General features: G+C 42.5%; 1 protein-coding gene across 1 annotated transcript in view; it reads left to right on the top strand.

Moving 5' to 3' along the window:
- The window catches only part of LOC148183260 (mitochondrial nicotinamide adenine dinucleotide transporter SLC25A51-like), a 94,820-nt gene that overhangs the window by 27,442 nt on the left and 47,947 nt on the right, over positions 1-19,431 (top strand). The window lies entirely within an intron of this gene.

Raw genomic sequence — 19,431 nt, 5'->3', positions numbered from 1 at the left:
AATTGGATCATTTTTACTTTGTCTTTCCCCTTTGTATCGGGATCTGTATCCCAATTTGCTAGTTTGACCCCGAGGGGACTATCTTGAGGTATATCCTCTGGTATTTTATTAATTCTTTTTTCTCTTAAGGCCAGCTTACTGGTTCTCTGTCCCATTTTTCCAAGTGTTCTCCGTTTCACCCTACTCCTTTTAAGTACCACTATTTAGAACACCAATTGTACTATTTTAGAATACCAATTCCACTCCTTTAAAGCACCAGTTCACTTCTTTAAAATACCTATGTTAACTCCCTTAAAAAAAACACGAGTTCACTTCTTTAAAGCACTAATCACCCTTCACAACACCACCAACAAAACCAACAAACCCCAAATCCCTCTCTCAATGTTCTTGTTACAGTCCACCTTCCCCCCTTCAAGATACAGTTATACACGATCTCTCATTCACACATGCATTCTCATTTCTTTAATAGGCTTTCCACACTCACTTTCACTCACACCAAGACAATACAATAATAAGGTACCTTCAGTGTTGTTGGCCAACCCCCCAGATTTTCTTGGGTACTGTATCCCACACTTCCCATGGTTTGCACCCTCAACCTGGCAATATTCCCGGGGATTTATTATTTTTTTATCCCCTTTTTGTCTCGTCTCCTAGTACACTGAACTTAGGAAAACTCCCGACTCCTTCCTTTCCAGGGGTCCAACCCCTCCCTGAGACCCCAGTCCCAGTAACCCTGGGGGGATTCTTTCACTCCTTTTTCATTCGCTTCGTCCAATTCCCGGCCTATTTTCTCGCGAAAGATAGGAACCGCGGTAGTATGGACTCCACTCTTGCTCCGCAGGTCTGGGGTAACCAGCTTGCGTCTCATTCACACACATTCATCCCCCCGTTTCCACCCCACTGATCAGTACTTACCAATTCCTGTTCAGGTCCTGAAAGATTATGGGGTTTTGAAGGAGCGCTTTATTACTTTGATTTTTTTATTTTTCTTTGCTTTACTTGTCTCTCTCTTGTCCTCCGGGTGTTGCCCTGCTACCACCGATGACACCAGAAGAGCCAAAGCGGATTACCAAAGCTGGCAGGGAGGCGCCTTCCCCTGCCTGGAATCTCCTGGTTTCCCCGGGGCGAGGTGCTTCATCCCGGACGAGCCCCCAATTTCTGTGAAAAACGAAGTTCACTCCTGTAAAATTTTAAAAAGGTTTAATAAAGACAATAAGAGACATAAAGTAAAGCAAAGAGTTACGGCTGGGTGCCTTGGCGCACTGCCAAGAGCACACCTGGTATCTTAGGGATACCCCTTTTATCCCATCCTTGCTGTAAGGGGTTAATGCATATTCAAGCATGTCCCCTCCCTGGTTCCACCTTCTTGGATCATGCTCTTGCACAGTCTCATTTTCTGCTGGTCAGCATAATTTTTTTGCTGGTCATCATTATTCTAGCTGGTCAGCATTCTTTTGGAGTCTGGTTTCCTTTTTTCTGCAGATGGTCAGTTGTTGATAAGGGTCTGGGCCCCTCATCCTTCTTCTGAGGGCAGCTGAGCTTATCTTTCCCCCCTGCCCACGTCCTGGTATCGGCTTTTTGATAACAGTTTGCTCTCCATTTCCTGCTGCTGATAATAGCCTGTTTTCCACAGCTTGATCCTCCCATTGTCTTGCCTTGTCCGGATGAAACATATCCTTACCATTCAGAATTCCTATCTAAGCCTATAACTTGCTAAGAGAGAAAAGAATATAGTGAAAGCATATAATATATATTTATCAGAATAATTGTGAAAAGCCAATATTTACAACATGAATTCACAACAGAGAGTAACCACAAAAGGCAGTGTCACAACTTTGGGGAGAAAACTCCACATGTTTCAAGGAATGAGCAGAAAATTTATGCTTTGTGAAAGTATGGTGCAGCTTTCATAGTCTGTAAAGTGAAGCGTCTGTCAGTCAGAAATTCCAGCTTATCTTTCCACATCTTGCTTCCACAGCAAGATGCTTACTGTCAGCAGAAAGTAGTAATTCCATGGTGCCGAAATAACTCACTACAAGGCAAACTGTCCTGATTGAGTTACTCCACCAAGGCTCATGTGAGGCTCATGTGAGAGCAAGATGCCCTGAGTTATTGCACCATCTAACAAGCAACAGACAAGCTCTCCTGTGGTGGGGGAAGATGCCCTGCTACAGGCAGTTGGCTTGAACCCCCTGGTCCCTCTGATTCCCAGTTCCTCCAGGTGTCTCACCCTTAGAGACACCATGCGTACCCAGCTCTCAAGCCACTTCACCTATTTGCTGTCTATTCTGATTTAATAGTTGCTAGCAATCGTGCACTGACTTACATACCATACCCTCACTCCAGTTGCTGATACCACAGACACATGGCCTGTGATCCCCACTGCAGTTTGTGACACTTAAATCTTTGTACACACACACAGAATTGAGAGTACCTCACCCAAGAAATTAATTTGAAATGGAATTTAATAGCAAGACAGGTCAGGCTGTGTTGGTGTATTGTGTCTAGCTGAGAATGGAGTTCATTTCCCCATAGCAGCCTTCACAGTGCCATGCTTTGCATTGGTAGCTGGAAAGGTGTTGATAACACACCAGTGTTTTGGTTACTGTTGTCCAGTGCTAGCACAGCATCAGTGCTCTCTCCAACATTCTGCCCCCCCATCAAGGGGGCTGGGGGTGGGCAAGATCTTGGGAGGGGACGCAACTAGGCCAGCTGACCCAAACTGACCAAAGGGGTATTCCACACCATATGATGTCAGCTCAGATATAAAAGCTAAGGGAAGGAGGAGGAATGAGGGGCATTTGTTATTTACAATGTTTGCCTTCTGGAGCAACTACTACATGTGCTGAAGCCCTGCTTCCCAGGAAGTGGCTGGACATTGCTCGCTGATGGGAAGTAGAGATTAATTTTTTCTCTTTGCTTGTGTGGGTGCAAGCTTTTGCACTTGCTTTAGTAAACTGCCTTATCTCAACCTGCAAGTTGTCTTCCATCTTATTTTCTCTCCCTTGTCCAGCTAAGATGGGGCAGTGATAGAGAGGCTTGGTGGGCACCTGGCATCTAGCCAAGGTCAACCCACCACAATTGGTCAGGCACAAGGCATTGCCAAACAAGCATACTGACTATCCACCTGCTTTGACACAATTGGCCATTTTTATCCCCTCATCCCTCTCTTTTCCCCAGACTTGTTCCTTCCCAAGTCTCCTAGATCCTTTTAATTCCCCGCCTTTGGTTCTTCCCCTAAACATCCTATAAGTCTTGTACAATCCCAAAAGGCTCTTCCCCTGCATCCCAAGATGTATGGAATACATTATTAGTTATCACTCTCAGTGTGAAAGGTGCTTAGGGGAGCTGCCCATTGAATCACAAGAGGGTGTTGGTTGGAAGGGACCTCAGGAGATCATCTTGTCGAACCCCCGTGCTCAAACAGGGCCACTGAGAGCAGGATGCCTAGGACCGTGTCTAGATGGCTTTTGAATATTTTCAAGGAGGCAGACTCCACAGCTTCTCTAGGAAATCTGTTCCAGTGTTTGGTCACCCTCAGAATAAAGAAGCATTTCCTGATGTTCGGAAAGAATCCCCTGTGTTTCAGCTTGTGCCCCTGGTCCTGTCACTGTGCACCACTGAAAAGTCTGGCTCTGTCTGCTTTGCACCCTCTTCTCAGGTAGTTATATACATTGATAAGATCCCTCTGAGCCTTCCCTTTTCCAGGTTATAAAGTCCCAGCTGTCTCAGCCTTTCCTCATATGAGAGGTGTTCCAGTCCATTAATTATCTTTGTGGCCCTTCCTTGGGCTTTTTCTAGTATGCCCATGTCTGTGGTGGTTTAACCCTGGTAGGCCACTAAGCACTACACAGCTGCTTGCTCACTCCCTCAGTGGGATGGGAGAGAATCAAAAGGGTAAAAGTGCAAAAACTTATAGGTTGAGATAAAGACAGTTTAATAAGAAAATAAAAAAGGAAAAAAAAAGAAAAGCAAACTCGAGAAAAATAAGTGCTGAAAAAAAATCCCAATTGCTCACCACCAGCTGACTGATGCAACTGATGCACAGCCAGTTCATGAACAATGGCAGCCCCAGCACACTTTCCCCTCACATGGGTTTTATTGCTGAACACATCATATGATATGGAATATCCCTTTGGTCCATTGGGGTCAGATGTCCCAGTTGTGTCCCCTCCAAACTTCTTCTGCACCCCCAGTCTACTTGTTGGGAGAGAGGTGTGAGAAGCAGAAAAGGCCTAAAGTTCATGTAAGCTCTGCTCATCACTAACGAAAACACCAATATGTTATCAGCAATGTTTTCATCACAAATCCAAAACAAAGTCTGGGAAGGTCCCTGCTGACTCAGAGCTAGCCAGCAGTATTCCAATTTACAAGAAGGGTGTGAGAGAAGACCCAGGAAACTAGAGAGCTGTTAGACTAACCTCAGTACCTGGAAAAATTATGGAGAAGATCATACTGGGTACTATTGAAAGGCATTTAAAGGATAATACAAATCATCAGGCACAGTCAACAGGGGTTCAAAAAGGGTCCTGCCTAGCTGATTTAACATCCTTCTACAATAAGATCGCCCTCCTAGTGGATGAAGGGAAGGCGGCAGATGTTGTTTTTCTGGATTTTAGTAAAGTTTTTGATGTTGTCCCTCACGGCATCCTTCTGAACAAGCTGTCCAACTGTGAGATGAGCAGGTATGCAGTGCACTGGGTGAAGAACTGGTTGAAGGACAGCAGTCAAAGGGTTGTAGTAACTGGGGCTACATCTGGCTGGTGATCAGTCACCAGCGGTGTTCCTTGGGGCTCAATTCTAGGGCCGGTTCTGGTCAATATTTTTATCAGTGATCTGCATGCAGGAATTGAATGCACCCTTAGCAAGTCTGCTGATGATACCAAACTGGGAGGTGCTGTTGACTGTCTTGAGGGACAAGAGGCCTTGCAGAGGGATCTGGATAGATTGGATCATTGGGAAATCATCAGTGACATGAAATTTAACAAGAAAAAATGCTGGATTCTGCACCTGGGATGGAGCAATGCTAGACAGAAGTATAGATTGGGAGAGGAATGGCTGAAGAGCAGCCCTGCAGAAAGGGATCTGGGAGTGTTGGTTGATGGTAGGCTTAAAGCCCCATCCAACCTGGCCTTGAACACTGGTCTTCACCATGGGCTGCAGACAGTCTCTGGTCTGCATCCAGAGGAGGGCAACTGTTGCCGCTGAAGATGAATAGATCACACGGACACAGGTCGAGGTGTGGTGAAAAGAAGAGAGAGTTTATTTTTCCTCCCAGGATTTATAGGCTTCTGACCAAGGCCAGGGATTGGATGGTCAGGATAACACTTTCTCACTGCACTGGCCATGAGAGATGCCCATCACAAGACGTGTAACAGAAAGAATGTACACATATCTATGTTTACAGTTACTGTCCTGGGAAAGTCCTTAGAAAACCATGTCAGCAAGCTCAGAAGCTGAGTTTTCAGGGCGACAGGCAACAATGCTGATGAAAGGGCTGGAAGGCATGTCCAATGAGGAGTGACTAAGGACTTGGGGTTTGTCCAGTTTGGAGAGAAGGATCCTGAGGAGGGACCTCATTTCTCTACAGCTTCCTGAGGACAGAAGTAGAGAGGGAGGTGCTGATCTATTGTCTCTGGTATCCAGTGACAGGACATGTGGGAATGGTTCAAAGCTGTTTTAGGGGAGGTTCAGACTTGATATTATGAAGCATTTCTTTCCAGATAGGGTGGTCAGACACTGGAACAGGCTTCCTAGAAAGGTGATTGATGCCCCCAGCCTGTCAGTGTTTTAGAGGCATTTGGACAATGTCCTTAATAAGATGCTTTCCAGCAAAAACCAGTACATTCTCCAGCCCTTATTCCATGTAATTTTCGTCATGCTCAGGTCCCACAGTATCCAATACATCATCATTAACCTCCACCCCCCTTCCCATCCTTTGAAATATACACGGATATAATTCCCTTAGTCTATGGGCAGCCCTCTAAAGTATTCATAAAATGCCCATAAGATGTCCATCAAATTAATTTAGTCTGTGACTTTAGGCTCCATCTATTATGGGGGTCACTCAGGAAAGGAGAGATAGTGTGTTGTGTTGGATTGCTGCACACTGAAGACATTTCATGTTGTGTCATCCCCACACCTGACTCGTTCTTCACGAGATTCAGTCTTTACTGGTTCAGTTAAGTCCTGTTATAATACCTTTGACATGTGGCAGCCACAGTAGTGGCAACATACAACATCATATAACACTGGCATCATACAGCAATAGCATCATGCAACTCAAATCATGGGTGATTTTCACCCAAGATTACAGCTCCTAGAGGTACACGTTGGAATCCCCCACCCTTCTACATTACCACCAAGTGCACCCAGGTCCTGGGCAAAAGTAATCCCATCAATGATTTAGCCTTTTCCCAGGGAAGGAGTAACCTAGTCAGGGGATGCTTTGGGGTCCTTGGTGGTCTTGATCCCCCTCTATTGGTCTTGTCTGCTCCTTGACTCCAGTTCTCTGCTTGTGCTGTATATTGTGTAATTGCCATAGACCTGAACAGGAAAATTGGCTCCAGAAAGTTGCTGCCCTACGTTCGTATACCCCTCCCCCCCCCACCTTTCCAGGCATATCCTGTTTTAACTTGCCCACTTTGTTGCGGCAACTCTAGTGTCTGGGTTCTTTTCCCCAGGACTGAGATTGATGAGAGAGAGAGAGAGACCATTTTCTCATGTTCGGACATGGTTGTTTATTCTTTCCTTATCTATATTACATGTATACAGAGTACAAGGAGCTACATACACTAAGATAGAAAGGTGCAAAATGGCTAACGAGGAATCTCTTTAAGGTCTTTTATATGTCTATTTGTCTAATTAACAAATGCCAAGTAAATTATTTTTCTTAGTGACACAATGACCCGACACCTGTGTGCTGCACTGCGGATTTCTTTATCCAATCACTCATTATTACCCAAAAACCTTTAGAAGAAGAAGATGAAGAAGGAAGGAGAAAAGGACAATGCCCTAAATCCTCCATATTGTCTCTTATTTTCTAATAGAGCTTAAACCCTAAACTCTAACTTTATCACCCAGTGGCTTAAGAAAACTCTAACTCACACACTCACATTCCCAGTTTCTCTACTTAACTTTAACAGCTGTCTCCATGGTGTTATGTGAAATTCAGTGCTCTCTTGAGTGTCAGAGCCAGGCACCACAGATAAGGGCCTATTTTCTGTGCTTCTGACCCAAACACCACTTGAATGGTCATCAGTGTTTGAGTCATTGCAATGCATTAACTCCTTACTGCCCAGGATTCTACACACACATTTGACATTCATGTGCAATTGCTACTATCCTATTTCTTTCACCCCCGGAAAGTCACCCAAGCAGCTACAGTTCACCAGGCGGAGAGCGGATTTAGCAAGGACAAAAGATAAAGGAGGATCTCTTCTTCCAGTACGCTGTCCCTCAGTTTATTCCAAATGCGTCCAGGGCAGAAAAGAGAATGAGAATTTCTCGTGCTGGACTTCTGAACGGAGGGAAAGGGAGTGGGTGTCCTGGGGTGATTGTGATGTTAAATTGTATCCCCATTCGTCCACCTAACCCAGAAATAGGTTTTGCATCCTTAAAACTTCATCTAAGAGTAAAAATGAGTGGAGAAGAAGCACCGAGTCTGTTATCTGAGACTGTACTTGCTCCCCCTGCATCCCGGGACGGGGTTTTGACTACAGCACAAACAGACGAAAGATTGCCTTGGCTTTACAGCTAGCAGAAGCAGAGAGGTCTTCCTCGACTGTTTTCTTTCCCTTTTATTGGAGCAGATCGACCCTGCTCTGGACTAGGGACTCGGGGGAGCACCGGGAGTTTGCACCAATGGACTACCGGGAGCCTAGTCTGGGCAGTGGCATTTTCCAGTGCCAGAGGGATTGATAACAGAGCGAACATCCACAGGAAGGAGACCCTCTGAATTTGTCATCTCTTCAGAGCAGCGAGAGGTCTTGTAATTTGATATTGTTCATTCTTGTGCTGGGTAGTGCTTTGCCTGTTAAATAAACAGGGTTTTTCCACTTCTCTCAGAGAAATCTCTTCCTGAACCGTGTTTTTTCCACTTCTCTCAGAGAAATTTCTTCCCGAACCAGTTGGGGGGGTGGGAGAAAGGGGCCAGATGAGTTTGCTTCCTGGAGGGGGCCCCATTGAAGGTTTTCTCCCAAACTTGCCCTAAACCAGGACGATGGGGAAAAGCAGGTTACAACCAATGGGGAGAAACCGAAGGGGAGGATTGAGGAGGAAGGAACCAACAGAACCACAGATCAGAGGGGAAGCAACAGGAATAAACCATGTAACATAATGCAATACAACATGCAATGGCATCATTAGTCAAATCCACCCCTCAGTCGTGAGCCCATTTTTATGTCACATCCCCTCCTAAATATCCTGGTGTGTCATGGACCCATCAAGCTTTGAATCACTCACCCTTATGTTAACAGTCCAGATCTACCTGAGCTACTTCAATTCTAGCAGCCTGATCCACCTGCTCATTGTTTTGATGTTCCTCAGTGACCTGACCCTTGGGTATGTGAGCATCTGTGTGATGTACTTTTATAACCAGGTTCTCTACTCGAGCAGTACTATCTTGCCACAGTGTGGCAGTCTATTGAAAAACCGCTCAGACTATTCAGCCTAGTCTTCACAGAAGTATGGTGAACGTCGTTTATTTCTATCTTTAGCACACTTTTACAGGGTTTTACAGGGTCCATGGGCTAAGCAAGTTACCATTGGTTAATGTACATTGGTTTACATTTTTTCTCCCGTACACAAGGATATTGTTTTTCTTTCATTCTCTCTGCTTCAGGAGAGTTTCAAGGACATTAGCTTTTAATATCACCACTTATACCAAAGGCTGGTTTGTGCAGACAGGCTTTTACTAAAATACAAAATATTCTTCACAGCAGCCCAGATAGGTTTGCATCTGCACTGCCAGCTATTCTGCTTCCATTGCTGCAACCACCCCCACAGGACATTTGCCACTATCCATGACTCAGTATAGACAGAATACTGGCCATTTTTCTCATTCAGCAGTATCTAAAGACAGCCATCAGTAAACAGGGCATATTGCTTCTCATTTTCTTCTAATTTCTTATACAGTGGGGCCTCTTTAGCATGAGTCACCTCTAGCAACAGTGGAGTTTCTGTCTTTTGGCCAGTCCATGATAACTCCCAAAAGTCCTGAGTGGTCAGGGTTTCCCATTTGAGCCCATTGCATGATCAGTGCAACCCACACTCCATGTAGCATCAGTTGTATGACCATCCCTTTGAACATCCAGCCGAGCAAATTGTGGTGCTAAGAAGAGCTGTACTTCAGTACCAACTACTTCTAAAGCACCTCAAACCTCTTCATATGCTGTTAATATTTCTTTTTCAGTTGGAGTGTAGTGGGCCTCAGATCTTCTATATCCCCAGCTCTAAAACCCTAGAGGATGACCTCAAATCTCTCCAGGTGCTTTCTGCCAAAGGCTCCACGTGAGGCCAAGGTCCCAGGCTACAGTGTAAAGCATGTTTTTCATATCTTGTCCTGTCTGGACTGGCCCAAGGACCATCACATGAACTCTCCCCCATTTAATTTGTTCAAAGGTCTGTCACTGCTCAGGGCCCTATTCAAAACCATTCTTCTGTGTCATTCAAGAGAGAAAGCTTAAGATCAAACTAAAACCTGGAATATGCATTCTCCAAAAACCTGCTACACCTAAGAAAGCCTGTGTTTCTTCTTTGTTAGTTGGTGGAGACAAAGTAGTTATTTTATTGATCATATCCATAGGAACATGACAACACCCATCTTGACATTTTATTCTTAAAAACTGGATGCTCTGTGCAGGTCCTTTGACCTTATTTGTTTTATGGCCGAACCAGCTTTCCAAAGAATCTGAATTACTCTTTTCCCTTTCTCACTTTTACCTTCTCTGTAGTGGCTTTAGCACTGGCTAAAATAGCCATTGCACCTACTAGAACTCTTTAGTCATTTCCTGCTGTGAGATATGAGTTAGGAGGAGGGCAAAGCAGTCTCAAAACTTAAAAGGTATAAAGAAAACTTAATTAACAGGACTAAAAGAAAAATAAGAATCAGAATAAAACCTTCAGAACACTTTTCCTCCCCCTGCCTGACTTCTTTTCTTTCCCAACTGACAATGTAGAGACAAAACCTGGGATTTTCAATCCGTTACCACCTCTACAATAGTCTTTCGTCAGTTCTTGTAGGGAGAGGAGTTTCTCTTGCCATGCCATGGAGACTTCTCCACAAGAAACAGTTCTCTCATGGCTTTTTAATTTCCACGAATAGCAGCTGCCTGGAAAATCTGCAATCTTAATGGAGAACCGCTCAGACTATTCACTGAGTCTTCATAGAAGTATAGCGAACACAGTTTATTTCTATCTTTAGCACACTTTATAGGGTCCGACAGGGCTCGCGGGACTTAACAAGCTACTATTGGTTAACACATATTGTTTTGCATTCTTTTCCAAGTACACAATGCCATTGTTTTTCTTTATTCTCGCTGTTCCAGGAGAGTTTCAAGGACACTGCCTTTAATATTGTTGCCTGGATTGAAAGCTGGGTTGTGCAGACAGTCTTTTACTAAAATATCATGCTTTTACTCTGTTAAAATGTTTCCCTACACAATCGTGAAGTACCTCCAATTTTCACAGCCTTCCCAGAGTTGAGTTCACAAGCCATGTCAACTTATTGGGGTAGTGTTTTAAGGATTAGCTGTTCAAAAGCAAAGGTTCTCTTCATCTGTCTCTGTGATCATCTTCATCTCTGGGAACAGACATCTTCTTCTGTATTAGCTTAGATTCGCCAATTTCGTTTCCCAGCCAATACACTAAATAATGTGGTGGTTTTAAAGCACTAGGTAAAAATCACCAGAAAATTTACTCATCTCTTGCTGTGAGATATGGATCAGGAGAAGGGCAAAACAGGCTTAAAACTTAAAAGGAATAAGGAAAGTTTATTAACAAAACTACAAGAATAAAAAACCAGAAAAAAACCTTCAGAAACCCTTCCTCCCCACCACCCAACCTTTCCTTTGTCCAACTGACAACACAGAGACAAAACCTGGTGGTTAAAACAGTACCAACTATACAATAGTCTTTTCATCAGTCTTTGTAGAGAAAAGAAGTTTCCTTTTGTCATTCCATGGAGAGTTCTCCACAAGATAACAGTTTTCTCATGGCTTTTCATTCCCATGATGTCAGCCGCCTGGAAAACTCTGCCATCAGATCATCCTCCCATTTCACACCACTCTGAGATGTGTTCATGGGCCATGAACTCAAGGGGTGTCATTTTAAGGATGAGTTATTCAAAAGCAAAAGTTCTCTTCATCTGTTTCTGTGATCATCTCTGGGAACAGAGGTTTTCTCTTTTTTTTCCTGGGGGCCATGAGTCTTCAGCAACTCTCACTTTTTTTTTTTCTCTATTCCAGCATCTCTTAGGATCACAACTACTTCCCCATCTGCTCAGCTTCATCAGTGGATTACCTTTGCTCAGATCTACACTTTGAAATACTTCATTCCTATTGAAAGACCCCCGAGCTGTTCACCAGTCTTCACAGAAGTAATTGTGAATGCCGTTTATTTCTATCTTTAGCACACCTTTTATAGGGTTCTACAGGGTCTGCGGGCAGAGCAAGCTACTATTGGCTAGTACACACAAGTTTACATTCTTATCCTTGTACACAGGAACATTGTTTTACTTTCTACAGGCAAGTTTCAAGGATTTTAGCCTTTAATATTGCGACTTATCCCAGAGGCTGGTTTGTGCAGACAGACCTTTACCAATATATAAAATACAGCAACAATTCCCCCTTTCTCTTTTTGCACAAACCAGGCTTTGGATAAGATAACAAACAACTTAAACTGTCATCTCAATTAACATTATAAGTAAAGTCCGTCCCCCTTCTAGCACAAGAGACCTTAACCATCCGGTGATGCCCCAGCTGGCGAACCAGCTTCCAATGGGGTCACTATCTTCCTTCAGGGCATGTAACCCATCCTGTAGCTGTTGTAGTTGCTTATGGATGGAAGCTGAATGATCAGTAAGATCCAAGCAGCACATGCCTTCAAACTCTTCACCACCATGTCCTTGTGCTAAGAGCAAAAAGTCAATTGCAGCTCGATTTCATAATACTGCATGACACACTACTCACATCGGCTGAAAGCTCACTTAACATCGTGGATGTTAAGTTCAATCCTTCCTTAGTCTAGCAAGCGAGCCTTTTTAGAGTTGCTAGGCCTTAATTCATTCAGGCTTCGCTTTGACTGTTTGATGTTTTTCATTTTGCTAGTTACATTCAACAATTGATGTAAACTTGGGTGGAACAAAGTTAGTTTCCCAAGATAACAGGGTCCTCTGTGGACTAGCAGGAATCTAATTCCATGCTCTATCTCCACAGATGAGGAAGATGGAACTAGGTAATCACTTTGGTAATTGTCCTATGAGATTGCACCACAAATAAAGGCTTTACTTTCAATGGTAGTAACAAGATCAGCTATAGGGTTGACTGCAGCTCAGTGCCACATTACTTTGTTAGAATGACTTTTTGTCGGGGGTTCAAACATTATCCATCCACCTGAGGTATTGGTGGAACTTAACAAATCTAATTCTTCTGAGGGTTGTAACATTGAGAACTTTGGTAATTTTTGCTTGCCAACAGGCTTCAAGTTGTCTTAATGTGAAGCCAACAGTGCGACTGCATTCTTGCAACATTGCCAATCGATTCAGTCGAGTCTCGTTACTAATTAAACCTTTAAATGCTGGAGGATCCCATTCAGGGACTCCCATGAGACAGGTGCAAAAAGGATCTCCAGGTGTGGCTAGGCTCAAACACATTGACCTTTGGCCAGTTCAATGTGCCAGAGTGACCCATACGTTCTGTCACTTTTGGATGTTGGTTAGCAGACGGTTGGGACTATACACATCACAATTACCATAAGCAGTTGGTTCCATGTAAATGACATCATATTTGCAAACTCACAGCTAAAACTTTAACGTTAAATGAACTTTCAAAGATGCTTACACTAGCTCTTGAAGGGGGAATACTTATACTTTATACTAACATAACAATTACTACACAGGCTAAACTCTTTATCTTAAACTATTATCTAACTATTTTTAACACACGTGCTCTGGTATATACGTAGTCTAAGCGTGAAAGCAATTTGCTGAAAGGATAAAAACACAACTACAATTTGCTTTATAGACAGTTAAATGGAGTCTCTACACTTCTTAGATCTTCTACAGAATTTCTCTAACACGATTCAGTCCTGGAATGTTCACTGCTCCCGTGATGTCAGCTGGCAGCTGATCGGTGACTGAGGGCTTTGATGTTCAAGTTGTTCTTCAGATCCTTCTAAATCTTAAAACAAAGGATACCTGAAAAATTGGTAGAGACACAACATCACAATAACAACATAAAATTTCTGTTGGCAACTGTCTGTATAGTGTTCAGACACAACTGTGTCCTGACAGGTCCACTTCTGATCCATGTGTGGAGTACCAAGGCTGTGTGATGACATCTCTGTTCACTGGATCTCATGTGTTCAGAGGCAGACAGTCTGGTCAGATGGACAGGTGACCTTTTTGAACCTGCCAACAAAACACAGACACTTCTCTCCTTGAAGTTAATGAATTACACTAATCAAATGCTTTTAGGGCATCCATTTCCCCCGTTTTCTTAAAAAAAAATAAAATGAGATGTACTTCTGCCACAAACATCAACATCAACACAAAACCATATACACAATTAATAAGAACTTATACCAGTTAAAAATCAATTAAATCATAAACATTATTAATAACATATGTAATATAAAACTACTATTAATTACTAAAACACTGCACCAGCATCCCATAGTTAGCAAACAAACAGAAACAAAAAAAGATCAGTGAAGGATTGGGTAATCATCTCCGGAAATGATTCTCCAAGCCCACTTCAAAATTGATCCAGCTGTCATATTAATAGGGTCAGATTGCTGAGCCAAAAAGTGACTCAAATACTGATTTGGTACAGAAAACATCTGGGTCTGCTGGCAAACATTCCACCCAGGTAAAGTCAAGGCTTGGCCAGGGCCTGGCTTTAAACTGGAAAGATGCCTCTTAACATATTTCTAGAACAAGGTTCTCAATAGTAGCAGCTATGAGATGCTTACAGCACAGCAAACTGTTAAAATGAATTTGTACAAAGCAAATTATCAGAAGCCTTAGGTACCAGACCAATTAAACCATGCAGCAGTTGGTTTAATCTGAAGCCTCTCCCATGGCAGCTGATCTTCAACAATGATACATCTTCTTAAAATTCTGGAAACACTGAAAAATAAGAAAGCTATAACAAACAAAAACTGCAGAGATTGCAACAACCAATAGAACTCCCAGTGAAGTCAAGGGTGTCACAGACTGCATTCACCTCCATCCACAAACAGGTGTTCACCAGTGTTCCATCACTGCTGTTTCAGTTGTGGCTGTCTTCATCTCTCTAGGAAAATAACTATACTTTGCAGTTTAAACAAGTGTCTCCAATAAAACATAAAACAATTTAAATTAAACAATATTTAAACCTAACAATAATTATTTATGACAAAAGGAAATAACAAACTTAACCTTAAAAGAATATCTAAGTTAGAAAACTTAACTTAAAAACATTCAAGCCTAAACATTATAAAACTTAACTATCCTTAATTCTATTAACACTTAATCTATACTAAATAAAAACATAACTTAATCTTATTCTGTTACTACAAAAAAGCAACTAAAAGTTTGATATATACCTTTCAAACACAATATAACAATAACATGGATTCACTATAAAGATTATAAAAATGTAACAAATTCTATGTCATCTAACTTTAAGAATAACCCACAATAACTGCAAATGTTACTAAAAATACTTATTCATAACAGGAATTTGCCTAGTATATGTTTAAATTGGTTAGGATTTTAAAGTGTAGTTTTTCTGGAGAAAAACCACAACAACACAGGAATTGGCAAGCTGCCATTTAGCTTTTGTAGCACTTTTCAGAAGCATCAGGTCCAATTTTTAAACTAAAATCCAAAATCCAAATTGGTGTATATGCAGTTATATGTGTTTTATATAACAAAAGGACTCACATTAAAATTACCTTATTAAAATTGTGGAAAAAACAAGCAAATGGATAATATATACTTTTACTTAACTTTGTCTTGTACAGTAAAGTTCTCTTAACTAATTTTTTTTTTTTTTTTAAACCATAAATCTCTTCTGTAGATAACATTAATTGGAAGGTTTTCCTAGAAGCTGTAAATCACACCATATTTTAACCTTGGGTTCTAAAACCAGTTATTGCAAGGCAACTTCTGTTAAACACTTTTTCTCTCTCTTTTTTTTTTTTTTTTTCCACTGTCAAAGACTCACAATAATTTCTCCACTAACACTCTAAAAACTGCAATTGCATAAACTCATAATTACTTAAAACACAGAATTAACTCTAAAATGGTAAATAAAAACATTTTGAAAACCCAATAAATCACGACTTTTTAACAAACTAAGTACAATCCCGACGCTTCTTCTTAGAGAGGGAGCAGGGTGGGGTTTGACTGCCCGACCTGCTGCTGCTCTCTGCTGCTCTTCTCTTTCTTCACATTCTCCATGTACTCTCGCAGAGAAGAAAAATGGAGAGAAAGAAAAAAAAACCAAAACCTCACAAAGTTAACTTTAACAAATGCAGTTTTTTCTCTCAATCTCTCTTGTTGTTCGCCGATAGAGGAAAAAAAGGGCACGATTTTACAGAAGCAGGCGATGTTACACGAAAAGTCTCTCGCGGCCAGGTGCTAACAGCGGTGATCATTGCAGCTTATCAGCGTGGCCTTGGAACTTTTCTTGCGCTGCTTCTACCCCGAGGGTGCCTTTGTTCTCTGCACCCACCTCGCTCCCCCATGTCCCCCTGGTTCGGGTGGAAACCAATCTAAATTTGGCTTCTTTTCTTCCAGGGTGGTAAAGATGGAACTTAAATAAGATTGTAATGCTAAAAGTGACTCCAAAAATGAAGCAAATATTTCTGGATGTATCACATCCTGCCATAACTGAACAGATTCTGTTCGTTGTTTCAGCGTTCGCTGTGGAACTTTTTTTCTCATTATTTTCTTCTCTTTGACTCTCCCTCCCTCTCTCCATGAGCAGCACAGATAGGAGTGCCTGCAACAGTGGGAGGTAAAGGCATCTGCCGCTGTGACGCAGGTAGAATTACGGAGCTCACAGCCTCAGTATATCTTGCTTTTCTGTCTTTTAAGGTATTAATTACAATCTGCCAAGTTCAACCGAGAGACACAGTGTTCTTGCTCTTTTCCGTAATTGCCGTTTCCCATATCAGAGCCGATATATCAGTCCGTTCTTGCACCGCAAAAAGCAGTGTGGGCACTGCAAATGCCCATGACAATTAGCCCATATAATGAGCATATCCAGGTCCTTTTCCTGGGCTGCTTCGCCTCGTTTAACGAGGATGCAGAGAAGCAGTTTATCTGCCGCCTCAAATTCCACATCCATGCTGACGGCAACCCGCAAGGGGGAAGGTTGCGACCCTTCTACCACACCCTTGCCTGCCTGGGCCCCCCCCAGCAGCCTGACTTTCCACGTCCTACCGCTCAGCGTCTCACCACGCTCAGGCTGCCTATCCGGTGCCGATCCAAGCCCGCGACGTCTAATGCCCAGATCCACTCCGCTGACTCCAAAGCCCCTCTGCCCGCAGGGGTGTCCTTGGTCTGAGCGCCAGATATTGAAAGACCCCCGAGCTGTTCACCAGTCTTCACAGAAGTAATTGTGAATGCCGTTTATTTCTATCTTTAGAACACCTTTTATAGGGTTCTACAGGGTCTGCGGGCAGAGCAAGCTACTATTGGCTAGTACACACAAGTTTACATTCTTATCCTTGTACACAGGAACATTGTTTTACTTTCTACAGGCAAGTTTCAAGGATTTTAGCCTTTAATATTGCGACTTATCCCAGAGGCTGGTTTGTGCAGACAGACCTTTACCAATATATAAAATACAGCAACACATTCCCCCAAATACTCTTTCATGAATTAAAGGAGTTTTTCAGAACATTTTTGTCCATCTCCATGGCCTTACCAAAAGAATATTTCAGCTCATTAAAGCATTTCCTCATTCTCTTCCCATCTGAGGCTTGATTCCTTCCTTCATTGACTTTGACTGTTTATGTTGTCTCTTTACATGTTGATCACTGTCTCCCTCTTTCTGGAAAAAGGATTAAATCTGCAGGTCTCATCTGGCTAGTGAAAGAGTTAAAATCTGGCTCAAGCTGCAGCTAGGTATTCATGGTGTTGGATTTCAGCTCGGCAGTGTCTAGGGCTGAGGCCTCCATGAGAAAAGCTTCAGCCACCCTGCTGGAAGAAGACCCAGAGGCTTCCTGGGAAGGCTGCAGCAGAGCCTGGCCCCAGCCTGGGAGGAAAGCCCCGTGGGCGGAGGGGATGGGAGCCAGCCGGAGTTCTGTTACCTTTCAAAGCCAGAAACAAAGAGAGATAGAAAGTCCCGGGCTTAGGTTTAAAAGGTGGTATTCACAGTGTTGACCTCATTTCTCTATTGTGAACAACACTGTCAATTCTCAGAAATAGCCAGCTATTGACCAGGTCGCAGACAGAGAAAAAACTCCCAGCAGCCTCTCTCTCAAAGCCTTCATTTCTGTGGGTTTTTTTTCTTTTTTTTTCTTAAATGCCAAACCATCATAACCTCTTTCTTCCCAAATTTTCCCAAAGGTGTGGACTACCCCAAAGGCATATTTGGAGTCCATAAAAATTGTCCCTTTCTTTTCTTTTAACCTTTTAAGCATTTGTAAAACTGCACACAGTTCGCAAGCTTGTGCTGACGAACTAGCACTTAAGGGTCCTGAGTCTACCACTTCTCCTGACATTCCATCTATTATTGCATATCCTGATCTTCTTTTCCATTCTCTGACTCTCGAGGACCCATCCACAAACCACTTTTCTCCTTCCTCTATTTCTTCTTCTTCTAAATCTAGTCTTATCTTTCTTTGTAATTCCACCACTTCTGCACAATTATGATTATATACCTCCAGTGGCTCACCAAATAGGAACTGTGCTGGATTTTGAGCAGTAGTTATTCGCTATTCCAGGTCAGGTGAATGAATTAGTATAGCCTCATATTTTAAAAGCCTAGCATCTGTGAGCCATTTGTCTGCTTTCTGTTGCAAAATGCTTCTTACATTGTGAGTGGTATATACTATTAGTAGAGCTCCAAAGGTGATCTTTTTGGCCTCTTCTACTAATAGTGCCACTGCTACTATTGCTTGTAAGCAAGTGGGCCAGCCTCAGCTTATGGGGTCTAAAAGCTTCGGCATATACCCCACAGGTTTTTTAGTTCTGGCCCAATCCTGTGTTAATGCTCCATGAGCAGTATGGTTGTTAACATCTACAAACAGCTGAAACTGCCTCTTTACATCAGGAAGGCTTAATACTGGAGCTGTTATAAGAGCCCCCTTTAATTCTCTAAATCCTCTTTCATCTTGCTCTGTCCATTTTACTCTCTCAGTAGTCAATTTCTCATATAAGAATTTTACTTTCTCACTATACCCTTCAATCCATTGCCTGCAATACCCTAAAAGTCCCAATAGTTGTCTAACTTCTCTTTTTGTCTGCGGGGGTGGTAATGCAACAATTCCAGCCACTCTTTCAGGGTCTAATTTCTTTTTCCCTTTTGTAATCTAGTGCCCTAGGTACTTTACCTCTGGTTCAGTAAACTGTAACTTCGATTTTGATACCTTTAACCCTTTCTTCCCTAAGAAATTTAACAATGCTATTGTGTTTGCCCTTACTTCATCTTCCTTCTGATAGGCTATTAATAAGTCATCAACATATTGCAAGAGCTTGGTTCCCTCTGTTGGCACAAACTGACTTAATAGCTGCTCCAGTGCTCGTCCAAATAAATTGGGAGAATCAACAAACCCCTGGGGGATCACTGTCCACCTAAGCTGTTGTTTTCTTTTTGTCTCCGGGTCTTCCCACTGAAAGGCAAAATAATCCCAACTATTTTTTGCTAAGGGACAAGTCCAGAAGGCATCTTTCAGATCTATTACACTATACCAGGTGTCTTCTGGAGAAATTTGGTTCAGAAGGGTGTATGGGTTTGCAACCACTGGAAAACATGTTTTTGTCCTTTGGTTTACTGCCCTCAGATCTTGAACTAACCTATAGGTTCCATCAGTTTTCCGTACTGATAAGATGGGGGTGTTGTGCCTCGACATGCAAGGCTCCCGAGTCCCCCTTTTTATTAATTCATCAATTACAGGTTTTAATCCCTTTCTCCCTTCCATAGAAATGGGATATTGTTTGACCCTAATTGGGTCTTCTGGCCTTTGTATTTCAATGAAAATTGGCTCCATTTCCAA

Source organism: Pseudopodoces humilis, chromosome 12 (assembly GCF_049639895.1).
Source record: "Pseudopodoces humilis isolate 2021_Gansu_Grassland_sample_001 chromosome 12, ASM4963989v1, whole genome shotgun sequence".
NCBI lineage: Eukaryota > Metazoa > Chordata > Aves > Passeriformes > Paridae > Pseudopodoces > Pseudopodoces humilis.
Note: the sequence above shows the minus strand (reverse complement) of the source record. Positions and strands in the feature narration are given on the sequence as shown.